This window comes from Lampris incognitus, chromosome 20 (assembly GCF_029633865.1).
Source record: "Lampris incognitus isolate fLamInc1 chromosome 20, fLamInc1.hap2, whole genome shotgun sequence".
Taxonomy (NCBI): Eukaryota; Metazoa; Chordata; class Actinopteri; order Lampriformes; family Lampridae; genus Lampris; species Lampris incognitus.
In genome coordinates this window covers 33,718,025-33,730,952 of record NC_079230.1, presented here as the reverse complement: position 1 = coordinate 33,730,952, position 12,928 = coordinate 33,718,025, and the positions used below count along the sequence as shown (strand labels likewise).

The 12,928-nt window shown below is 45.0% G+C and overlaps 1 protein-coding gene across 1 annotated transcript in view; it reads right to left on the bottom strand.

Moving 5' to 3' along the window:
* The window catches only part of mtm1 (myotubularin 1), a 125,412-nt gene extending 115,175 nt beyond the window's left edge, over positions 1 to 10,237 (bottom strand). The window contains exon 1 of the mRNA XM_056300377.1: positions 10,179 to 10,237. The gene's annotated coding sequence lies outside the window, so the exon portion shown is untranslated. The remainder of the gene's footprint in view (positions 1 to 10,178) is intronic.
* Positions 10,238 to 12,928: the final 2,691 nt, after the last annotated feature.

Below are 12,928 nucleotides of genomic sequence, written 5' to 3'. Positions count from 1 at the left end.
AGCTCTTTGGCTTAGCTAGATAGAACTATGGTTAAATACATGAAAACAACATCCTGAGTACAGGAGCATACAAAGATTCAAACTTAGAAAAATACTTATGGCTCTCAGTCTTCCACAAAAAGCAGACTGTTGGCCCAGAGAAAGTATGGGGCATTCTTAGCTCCAGTCCTAACAGAGGCTTTATGCATGCGAGAGGAAAACTACGTGAGGATGACTCTAGAGCTGTGTGGCTTCTCCAGTCCAACATGATGCAGTGTCTATTACATCTAGAAACCGTTCATCACCATTTGCCAGCCTGTACTTCGATTCTGCCTGAGCATACATTAAATCTGCCATTTAAACTTTATTCCTGTCTCTGCCTCAGGTCTGCGCCTCAGTCCCTTGCCTTCTATCTGAAGAACGATCTGGCCCCTAAGGACTCAATAGAAATGTACTAGCTCAACAAGAGATATAAGCTGTCAATCAGAATTTACAAAGTTGAAAACATGGACAATCTTACCTCTCAGCTCCAGCAACTGCAGCTCCCTACTCAACCCGTTCCTGCACCACTCAGAAGTTCCTACCCACCAGGCCTCCTGTGCTCCTCCTGCTCTCGAGCCACAGTTACCTCCATCAGAACATTATGCTGAAGAGCCAGGTAGGTACTTGTCTTTTTCTCAATGCTCACCGCTGTTTGAACTTCAGCCTTCCACATTTCCAACAGACAACTCACGGATAGCCTACGTCATTACGTTCCTTGCTGGAAGAGCCCAGGAATACAATCGGGGAGTTGAGCTCCTATGTGTGCTCCAGTCTGGACCAGTTCATGTGGGACATGAAGCGTCTATTTGATCAGTCTGTCTCAGGACAGCAAGCAGCCAATGAAATCCTCTGTATCCACATATGAATCATACAATTTCTGATTATGCTTTTGATATATGCACTCCACGAGCAGGTCCAATTCCTTGTTTAATGGTATGTTCAAGACTATTAAAGATGAGCTGGCATCCCATGAACTGCCCGGAGATCTGGACTCTCTTCTGGACCTGGCTAGCTGCAATTGCCTGTTTATGCCATAGGCAGGTTGGTCACTAAATTTCATCCTGCCCATTAAAAGTCAACCCTCACCAGTAAAACGGGCGGGGGAGCATGTACATGTAATTCTGCAGTGGGGAACTCAGAAGCAGTCACTTCATGTTCTAACTGACTCTTGGGCCAATGAGTTTTTCCTTGATTTTGCATTGGCTCAGCAGCTCAGTCTGCCTACCGACCCCTTCCAGACACCAGTGGAAGCAAACACTCTGGTCTGGCCCATATCACTCATGTCACCACTCCAGTAAGCCTTTTGATTTGTGGAAATCACAATCTCTCCATGTTATGAACTCTCCTTAGGTACAAACTGTTGTGAGGTATTCTTAGCTTGTTGAGCATAACCCACAGATAGACAAGGTGATTAACACCATTGCAGGGTGGAGCCCATATTGTCATTCTCATTGTCTACTCTCAGCTCAGTGTCATCTCTCCCAAGTTCCCAATTTCCAAGAGCAATTTCCTGATCTGACCATTGTGCCTCCTTAGTGTCTCGAACTGAAACTAGTGTTCAGCAGGTCCAGTGCCACCTCGCTCCCACTTCATCAGCCATACAACTTTGCCATGGCCTTACTAATGCCAATGCCATCTTCTAAGCACTGGACAGAGATTTCCAGAGGAACATAATTGATTATTTTTTGTGCACCTAGATAACATCCTCCACGGCCTAGGAGCACACTCAATTTGTCCAGTGGATCCTACATATTGACAGATTGGTCATTAACCACATGACCAAGGCTCGTGGAATTTGTATCCAGTACAGTGTGTTAAAACTCTGCAGCACAATACATACATGGACAACAGCAGACACTACACATATCATGAAACAATACAGTAATACAATTGCAGAACCTATTACACACAACCACATACATTAGTTGAATGATATGTATGCATACGTATGCCAGTTGTGTGTGAGGAGGGGACTAGAGGGTGGAATTCCAAGTGCTGAAAGCTAGGGGGCAAAAGCTCTTTGTGAAGTGTTCAGTTTTAGTGGACAGTGACCTGTAGTGCCTTCCTGAGGGAAGGAGCTGGAAGATGTGATAAGCAGGATGCGAGGGGTCGGAGATGATCTTATTTGCTCACTTTACAGTCTGGTGAGTACGTAGAGATTCAACTGAGGGGAGTGGGTTAACGGCCTATGATTTTGGATGCCTTGTTGACATGCCACTGTCGTTTTTTCTAAGGCTGCATCTGAATATCCGAGTATTCGGATAGTCGTTCATTGGGTAGGTATTTGGTTTCAATTCTGGGATTCAGATATTCGTTTATTTATTTAGCTAAATGTAGGTTATCAATAAAGGCAAACTGCAAAATACATTTGTCAGCCCATTCTTGTACTATATTTATACTTTTTAATTGCACTGTCAAAATGTGGAAACATTCACTGTCTCAGCTGTGGCGCCTCACATCCCTCTCACTCACAGCAGTGATGTCACGCTTTAGTTCACCTTGGCCATTAAAGAGAAGACAAAATGCCGCAGACCTCAGCTGTGTGGCGCCACTTGAAATTCAGGAATAAGGAACAATTTATTGCCATTTCTTACATGTACTTGCATACACAAAGAAATTACATTTTGTTTTTCCCAGGCCACGGTAGTGCAACAGCAAAAAAAAAAACACAAAAAAACAAAAAAAAAAAAAAAAAAAAAAAAACTCACATCCAAAATTTCCCAAACATGACACCACCAAAAACATACAAAAACAGAGAGCAAAGCAACAACACAGTTAACAACACAGTCCACTCAGTGAAGCACAGTCCAAAAAACTATTCTGTCCAAACAACGAACTCCCGTCAGGATAACTGTTGGAACTGCCAGTCTGCATGGGCTAGCAGTTAGCTTAGCCTGCCCCGCTTCCATGTCCTGCCAAATCGGCCTTGGTGCCTCCTCCCTGGACACAGCACCAGGCAGGGGCCGTGGTCCCCAGGCTCATCGGACGAAGTATACCAGACCCCCCCAGCTGATCCAACACTAGCTCTCTCAGCCAGACACCGTCAACACACCTCCCCCGCACGCCACAAGAAGATGCCGACGCAGACAAAAACACTGCACAGTGAAGCTAGGCCAGACCATTGCCAGGCCAGGCCGCTGCCAGGCCAGGCCGTTGCCAGGCCAGGCTGCTGCCAGGCCACCTCGGCATTTCCTCTCGGGCACAGCTCCGGAAAGGGCCATAAGCTCTCTCAGCCAATCCAACGCCAGCTCTCCTAACCATTAAATGAAAAAATAAATAAAATCGACGAACAAAATAAAAAACTTCACACGAAGACACAACTTATAGACACAGATGGAGACAAAGACACTGCATAGTCAGCACTGGGTGAGGCCGCCATTTTCACATCCAGCAATGACACGGCAGGGTGCCAAATATGCAATTTGAAACTGGCCGACCACGGAGGCACAACATGCATGAGAAATCCCCTGAATGCTGTGAATAGTAGGTTATTCTTACACAGCGTGAAACACTGAGATTATATACTAGCTAGCAAATTTAGCTTAGCTCGTGTCTGTTTTCCAGCCGCCATTATCAAGCTGCTTTTATCAGCTGTTTAATCAGTAACGCTACACATGACGAAAACATGCAACTACTTTGCTTGGAAAATAGTTGCAACTGATTTGAATGGTTAAAATAAAACAAAAGGAGTCATGTGGGAACATCTGGGGCTACGACAATTATTGGTATAAAAGCGTCTAATAATGACTTGTCCACGGGAGCATCCCCAGGCATTGCAGCCATCAACATCCTCAACCACACCCAAAACTACACAGCAGACCCTACAGTTCCAAAAGCCAGTAACGGAGAACAGAAAGAGACACAACAGATGCCATAGTAGAGTTCACCACTATGGGTATGAGACCCAGTAATGTAGCCGAAGGCTTCAGAATTAATGAAGATGAAGTCCAACCACGCTATACCCAAACACTCCAGGTTTTCACACGCCCTGTCTCTGAAGCACAACAATGTGCGAGACCACATTTTAACTCTCGTTGAAAAATGCCTCTCAAGTTTCACAACGCACATTTCGGACCTTGGTGAGTATGGAGGCATACATGGCTGTCCCCTGTCACTTTATAACTGAAGTGAATACACATAATGCTTTTGGCACATTATACTTCCATTATTTCAATGCTCACGAGATGAAAGTTTGTAAAATATGGTCCAAATATTTGAATTGGTATTCTTTCATTGTATACAACAAATAGCTGGACCATAGCATTGTCATAGTCGTGTCCCACAGGACATCAGTGTGAAACGTCCCCCGACTCCTCTTAACATTTAAAATGCACATTCACTGACTATCTAAAGTCAATGAATGTGCCAACATGAATGCGCCCTCCCGCACTCTCAGATCCTCTTCTGCTCTCCAACTCACTATACCATTGGCCCACTTGACCACCATAGGGACTAGACTACCATGGGATCTTGACTACCATGGGGTCTAGACTACCATGGGATCTTGACTACCATGGGGTCTAGAGCCTTCAGTCGTTCTGTCCCCCGCCTATGGACCCCTCTCCCACAAGACATTCACAACACTGACTCTCTTTCAACCTTCACATCCCATCTCAAAACGCACCTTTTCAAACTGGCATATTCAGTCTGATCCACACTTCACTGAGTTTTGTGCAGATGATGATTTTATACTTATCTGTTGTGTTAACTTTTTATCATCTACCTGCTTTGTTTTGATGTGATGCTGTCTGATACAGTGCTGCTGGTTTTTTACTGTGTTCTGTAAGGTGTCCTTGAGTGCTCTGAAAGGCACCCGCAAATAAAATGTATTATTATTATCTAAAATAAACAAACACCTAATTCTTACCCCAGACACCAATGTTGCAATGTTCCATTTTTCAAACCATAAAAAATTGAAAATTAAAAAAAATTAGCCTAAAAACCCAATTCCGCATTTATTTGAGGAGCAAGTTCTTGATATTTTGAAATATTGGATCCTGTGCTCTAATTCATCCATCAGTCCATCCATCCATCCATTAGCCGACCCGCTTATCCTGCTCTCAGGGTCACGGGATGCTGGAGCCTATCCCGGGCGGCAGGCAGGGAGACACCCTGGACAGGCCACCAGGCCATCACAGGGCCCACACACACACACGCACACACACACACACACGCACACGCACACGCACACACACACACACACGCACACACACACCTAGGGACAAACTAGTACGGGTGAGTCACCTGACCTACGTGTCTTTGGACTGTGGAAGGAAACCGGATTTTATTCAACTTTATTCAATACCTCTTTTATTTACAGACATTTCTGAGGCCATGTCATGTAATTTGCTCTTGGTTAAAATCTATATTTTAGAAGTTTAGGTACTTAACATAACTGTGTGGAGTTTGCGTGTTCTCCCTGTGTCTGCGTGGGTTTCCTCCCACAGTCTAAACACATGTAGGTCAGGTGACTCACTGTACGAAGTTGTCCCTTGGTGTGAATGTGTGTGTGTGTGTGGGTGTGTGTGTGTGGGCCCTGTGACGGCCTGGTGGCCTGCCCAGGGTGTCTCCCCACTTGCCGCCCAGTGGCTGCTGGGACAGGGTCCAGCATCCCGCAACCCTGAGAGCAGGATGAGCAGTTTGGGTAGTGGATGGATGGATGGATGGACGGATGGAGGTACTTATCAATATACCAACTTTCCTTAAGCTATTATATCTGCAGGAGCCCAAATAAAACATTGTGCAAAGTAAACAAACTAAGTGGTTGACAGCAAGCATATAATCATATGCAATCAATCACGGCTGCTCCAACATTCAGTTATTACTGTGGATCAGTTATTACTGTGGATCACGTATTACTGTGAATCAATTAATATTGTGAATCAGTTATGACTGTGGATCAGGTATTACTGTGAATCAGTTATTACTGTGGATCAGTTATTACTGTGAATCAGTTATTACTGTGGATCAGGTATTACTGTGAATCAGTTATTACTGTGGATCAGTTATTACTGTGAATCAGTTATTACTGTGGATCAGGTATTACTGTGAATCAGTTATTACTGTGGATCAGGTATTACTGTGAATCAATTATTATTGTGAATCAGTTATTACTGTGGATCAGGTATTACTGTGAATCAGTTATTACTGTGGATCGTTATTACTGTGGATCAGTTATTACTGTGGATCAATTATTACTGTGGATCAGGTATTACTGTGAATCAGTTATTACTGTGGATCAGGTATTACTGTGAATCAGTTATTACTGTGGATCAGGTATTACTGTGAATCAATTATTATTGTGAATCAGTTATTACTGTGGATCAGGTATTACTGTGAATCAGTTATTACTGTGGATCGTTATTACTGTGGATCAGTTATTACTGTGGATCAGATATTACTGTGGATCAGGTATTACTGTGAATCAATTATTATTGTGAATCAGTTATTACTGTGGATCAGGTATTACTGTGAATCAGTTATTACTGTGGATCAGGTATTACTGTGAATCAGTTATTACTGTGGATCAGTTATTACTGTGAATCAGTTATTACTATGCATCAGGTATTACTGTGAATCAGTTATTACTGTGGATCGTTATTACTGTGGATCAGTTATTACTGTGGATCAGTTATTACTGTGGATCAGGTATTACTGTGGATCAGGTATTACTGTGAATCAGTTATTACTGTGGATCAGTTATTACTGTGGATCAGGTATTACTGTGAATCAGTTATTACTGTGGATCAGGTATTACTGTGAATCAATTATTATTGTGAATCAGTTATGACTGTGGATCAGATATTACTGTGAATCAATTATTATTGTGAATCAGTTATTACTGTGGATCAGGTATTACTGTGAATCAGTTATTACTGTGGATCAGGTATTACTGTGAATCAATTATTATTGTGAATCAGTTATTACTGTGGATCAGGTATTACTGTGAATCAGTTATTACTGTGGATCAGGTATTACTGTGAATCAGTTATTACTGTGGATCAGTTATTACTGTGAATCAGTTATTACTATGGATCAGGAATTACTGTGAATCAGTTATTACTGTGGATCGTTATTACTGTGGATCAGTTATTACAGTGGATCAGTTATTCATGTGAATCAGTTATTACTGTGGATCAGTTACTACTGTGAATCAGTTATAACTGTGGATCAGGTATTACTGTGAATCAATTATTATTGTGAATCAGTTATTCATGTGAATCAGTTACTACTGTGGATCAGGTATTACTGTGAATCAATTATTATTGTGAATCAGTTATTACTGTGGATCAGGTATTACTGTGGATCACGTATTACTGTGGATCAAGTATTACTGTGAATCAGTTATTACTGTGGATCAGTTATTACTGTGAATCAGTTATTACTGTGGATCAGGTATTACTGTGAATCAGTTATTACTGTGGATCAGGTATTACTGTGAATCAGTTATTATTGTGAATCAGTTATTACTGTGGATCAGTTACTACTGTGAATCAGTTATTACTGTGGATCAGGTATTACTGTGAATCAGTTATTACTGTGAATCAGTTATTACTGTGGATCAGTTATTACTGTGGATCAGCTATTATTGTGAATCAGTTATTACTGTGGATCAGTTACTACTGTGAATCAGTTATTACTATGGATCAGGTATTACTGTGGATCAGTTACTACTGTGGATCGGTTATTACTGTGGATCAGTTATTACTGTGGATCAGTTATTCATGTGAATCAGTCATTACTGTGGATCAGTTATTACTGTGGATAAGTTACTACTGTGAATCAGTTATTACTGTGGATCAGGTATTACTGTGACCAGTTATTCATGTGAATCAGTTACTACTGTGGATCAGTTGTTACTGTGGATCAGTAATTCATGTGAATTAGTTATTACTGTGGATCAGTTATTACTGTGGATCAGTAATTCATGTGGATCAATCATTATTGTGGATCAGTTATTACTGTGGATCAGTAATTCATGTGGCTCAGTTATTACCGTGAATCAGTTATTACTGTGAATCAGTTATTACTGTGGATCGGTTATTACTGTGGATGTTATTCATGTGAATCAGTTATTACTGTGGATCAGTAATTCATGTGGATCAGTCATTACTGTGGATCAGTTACTACTGTGGATCAGTAATTCATATGGATCAGTTATTACTGTGAATAAGTTTTTCATGTGAATCAGTTATTACTGTGGATCGGTTATTACTGTGGATCAATAATTCATGTGGATCAGTTATTCATGTGAATCAGTTATTACTGTGGATCGGTTATTACTGTGGATCAATAATTCATGTGGATCGGTTATTCATGTGAATCAGTTATTACTGTGATCAGTTATTCATGTGAATCAGTTATTACTATGAATCAGGACTGTTCAGCTGAGTAGGGCGACACGGACTTTTCACCAACAAGTTATTGATTTCAACACTTGGGTCAGTTTAGGAGAGTTTGGGAAAGTTAACAAGTGATGCTCTAGCCAAAGCATAACAACTACAACTATAGTTTAGGTGCCCATGAGCCAGACATGTAACTAGCAACTGCCCTACTACAGCTGCCAACTGGCCAAGAGCAGTGGGCTGCAGCTGTGCTGAGTAACGAGAAAAAACCTTCCCTGCATGAACACAGGTTAGACATTTGCCTACCTACTTATTTTAAAGGCCGGGTACAATTAGTAGTGTGCATGTGGCAGAAGGGAGGAAAGGAAACACAACCTAGAGGTAGAACAACCAACCAAGCTAGGTAAATAACAGGGACTTCTGGGTTACACTATATAGTGATACAGCTACATAACCAATAATGTTGTTGCCTAAATTCATCTCCACACATTCTCCATAGAACATTACAACCCGGCTCTGCCAAGCAGTAACCTTGATCACTCCCATGTTGTGTTTATGTTGCATGACGTGCACATGGGTGAAGACTGCAGCTGATACTGGATGGCTCACCGGGGTGGGCTCTAGCGCCCCCAGTTGGGATAAGCGGCTTGGATAATGGATGGATGGATGGATGGCTGGAAGGCTAAGTCAACCAGCAAGGCTCCTTGTTGAACTAACTATTTATTTCTGAGTGAATGCGTTACTATGAAACAAACGTAAAGCACTTGCATTTTCATTGCAAAGGTAGGTTGTTTATGTGTGCGTCTTGAACATGTGTGTAGTTGTGTATAGATGACCTGCATGCAGTGCATGAACACGTTTCCATGAGCGCTTGTTAACACCATGTGCAGATGTTGTATTGCATGTGACATATTGCAGCACTCCGTGGCTGGTCATCATCTCCTGGCAGGGAGCATGCGTCTGTAGACACGTCTTACTTTCTGGCTAATTCGAGGATGTTCCGAGTTTTATCTAAGTCACCAAGGTCATCCGGGCGTCATCTGGGTCAATAAAGGCAAAAGACGTAAATGTACAATCAGTCTGCACAACAGCTGTTCACTCGGAGCATGCTGGCACGGAGTCACGCGTGACTGTTTTAAACGTAAAGTCGTCACGAAGAAGCTGGACTGCTGATCTGTGCTACACCCACACCCACACACACACACCCACCCACCCACCCACCCACACACACACAGCCGATGTAGCATGGGGCAACGAGGCCAGGGGTGACAACACCAACAGGATTCTCGTGAGCGGGATTCTCTTGAGTCCCTAGCGGACTGGGACCCTGGCGGACTGGGACCCTGGCGGCGGCGGCGGCAGGCTGCAGCCCGCCTGCAGCACGACGAGCCGACTTGCCTGGTGTCATGCTGAAGTGCGGGCTCCGCACGGATGCTGAGCGGTGACAGGGGAAGTCTCAGCAAACAAGTACCGGGAGGAGTGAAAAGTCGGTCTGAGAAAGGGGAAACTGTGAGCCTGCTGAACAAATGTAACAGCAAACTTGCGCGACCGTCACACCGCTTCTGCAAAGCGGCACAAACAACTTTCACAACTTGGCCCGAGAGGACGATGCGCTGCCACACAGCCAATGGGTGCTTCACGTCGCCGAGCTGGACCAGGAAATAGCCGAGGCCTGAGCGACACACAGCGCTGAACAAACCACAATCGGGCCGGCTTTTCGTCGCACAGTACAACAACTTACATGTACGTCTTTAAGAGAATACCGTAAGTGTAATCTGTGCGGCATCCCCCCCCCCAGAACCCCGCACTTACCCACAAACTGCGAACCTCCTGTGGCTGGTTTTTGTCAGTACGTTGCCCCAGCGCCCGTAGGAAGAACGCTCGCCCGGTCACGTGGGGGCGATCATGCTGCCGATTGGCTGGTTGTCGAGCAGGGCCGGTGAAAGGCTTCTCGGGAAATGTAGGCAAAACGAGAAGAACGGCACGGCTTTGGAAATAGAATTACGTTGACGGAAACATGGAGACTTTACTCATCCCGAATTAAGTTTAAATGTTTCTTTGGGGGGGGGGATTAATACCCAACCAGTAGTTGTCACTGCGCTTTCAACGACACCATCACAGGCATGTGTAATACGTTTAATATATTATTATTATTATTATTTAATGTCAAACTCGCATTCCGCCCTCTACTGTAAAACCCAGGTACAACAACCATTCGTCGCTCCATCAGGCCATCCGCCTATCAGCTGGTTTGTAGCGCTCGTGTTTAAATACAACAAAGTTCTGCCTTGCAGACAGCGGCGATCTATGCTGGTAAGGCAGCGGCATGGGGCCGCACCAGCGAGGGCATGCACGCCGAGACCCCTCTTCTATCTCGCTACGCTTGGGGGCGCAAGGACTCAAAGGACTGACTGTTAATGTTCGAGTTGATTGCGTTATGTTTTTATGTGTTCGGACGTTCTGTTCATGTTGGAGCGTGCTGTTGCTTGGGGGTTGGACTCGGACTGGGTAGAGGACTGTTCCTGACCGACTGGCCTAAGCACCGTGGCTTAGAGCGATGTCGCCGGTTGTGAGATGGGGGGAAATGTTACGTTGTTGTCTGTTCTGGTCGGTGTGTAAATAAAGGAGCGCTCCCGGGGTCGTGCTCCCGGGGTCGTGCTCCCGGGGTCGTGCTCCCGGGGTCGTGCTCCCGGGGTCGTGCTGCTAAAAAGAGATCTCTGCCTCTCGACTCATTGCCCCACGCCTGCTCGCCACGCTGACCAGTGTCAGAAGCAGGCTTGAGCTGGAGAACGGAGAGGGAGATCCAGAGACTGCAGCGAGGCATCGAGCAGACCCGTTGGCGACTGGAAAGGAGACGGTTAACAAACATAGATCTATCGGCTCTTATGTGTTTTAATTATGTCCAATGTAGCGAATTCGGGGGCAGCCCGGGAACCCGTGTCTCCAGCACCACGGAGCGACGTTAACCAGTCGGCTAAAGGGTCCGACCCGTTCGCCAAGGGCTAATGAGTCTAGTCATCTGTGGCCATTACCCGAGCCCCCTTGTTCGGGAAGCGCGTCGCCATGTTTCAGCATAACAGCTCCCTCGCGCTCTGGGTGCACGCGCTTCCAATGGCCTCACGGCCTCGCCATCCCAATTCTAACACCCGCTCGACTCAACGGGGCCGACCCCCTGGCAATCGGCCAGTGGATCTTTTATAGCCGCCCTTTTCAACCACTGTGCCGCGGCACACTGGAGATCGTCAGGTGTGCCGCGGGAAATTATCCAGTTCCACTTAACGGCTCCAGAAAACTGTATCTCCAGCCGCGCTATGGTGGTAGGCCTACGCAGTCAACATCTAATGAAGTTCTCTCCTATGCCTGTGGGGGCGGTAGGTAGCGCGATTAGTAATTATTTTTGATTTCAGACAATAGAATTAGAGATGCAGGTAGACCATTAGCCACAAGTGACAACGCACTAAAAATGGAGAAATATTTGAAGAGAAAAGATGCTCCTGATCCTGTTGACCCTGATCAAAGTCGGACGAACCCAGATGAAGAGCCCACTACAAGTGGGGGTCAAAAGAAATCAAAACGGTGAGCTCATCAAGGCAATACAGTGACACGTATCTGTAATGTGGATTTTCTTTTACGGGAGATTCTACCGCAGGGATTCCGTTGTGCTCAGGATGTGGGGGAAAGCTGGCCAACAGAGCAGCGCCGTAGTCTTTAGCAAACAAAACACCCGTCTCTCCAAAACAAGAACACGGAGTATTTTGTTCGTTTGCGCGATCACTCTGAGAAACAGGCACCTCTGATGAGGAAGACCACAAAGGTGTCTGAGAGAGCTCTTGAAGCTAGCTACCTAGCTGAACTCGTGGCCCAAGCAAAAAAGCAACACACTCACAGTGGCAGAGACATTAACATTACCGGCCTGCAAAGCCACCATGAACAAAATGCGTGGCCCAGATGCGGTTAAAGAAATTGCCAAAGTTCCCCTCTTGGACAACACGACTGGCATGTCTGCAGACATGGAAAGAGTTGTTTTGGAAAAGATAGGCTCCAGTGGGAAATTTACATTGCAACGTGATGAGTCGACGGACATCAGTGGGCATGCTCAACTCTTGGCTACGGTACGCTTTGCGGGTGGAGACACCTTCAGAGGAAATTCCTTTTTTTGCAAGGCACTGCCTGAAAAAACATCAGGGGAGGACATTTTTCGGGTCACGTCAGAGTATCTCGAACAAGGAGGACTTCAGTGGGACAGTTGCATGAGTGTGTGCACTGATGCAGCAGCAGCAGCCATGGTCGGTCGCAGCGAGGGCTTCGTTCACGGAGTGAGAGAGAGAGACCCAGAACCAGATGTTGTGACCACACTGTTATGTCTGCACACATCGACAGTGCTGCATTTGATTTGGTGCTGTTCTATTGTGCTGGGATCGATTGGTGATGCCTGCGGGCTCTGGGTTGTTTGATCGGGTCTGCCTGTGATGCTGTGTCAGTCTAAATAAAGAATGCAACGTAGCGGTTGGGTCGAGCGACAGCGCTGTGTCCTGACGTGATTTCTAAATACAATATTGGCG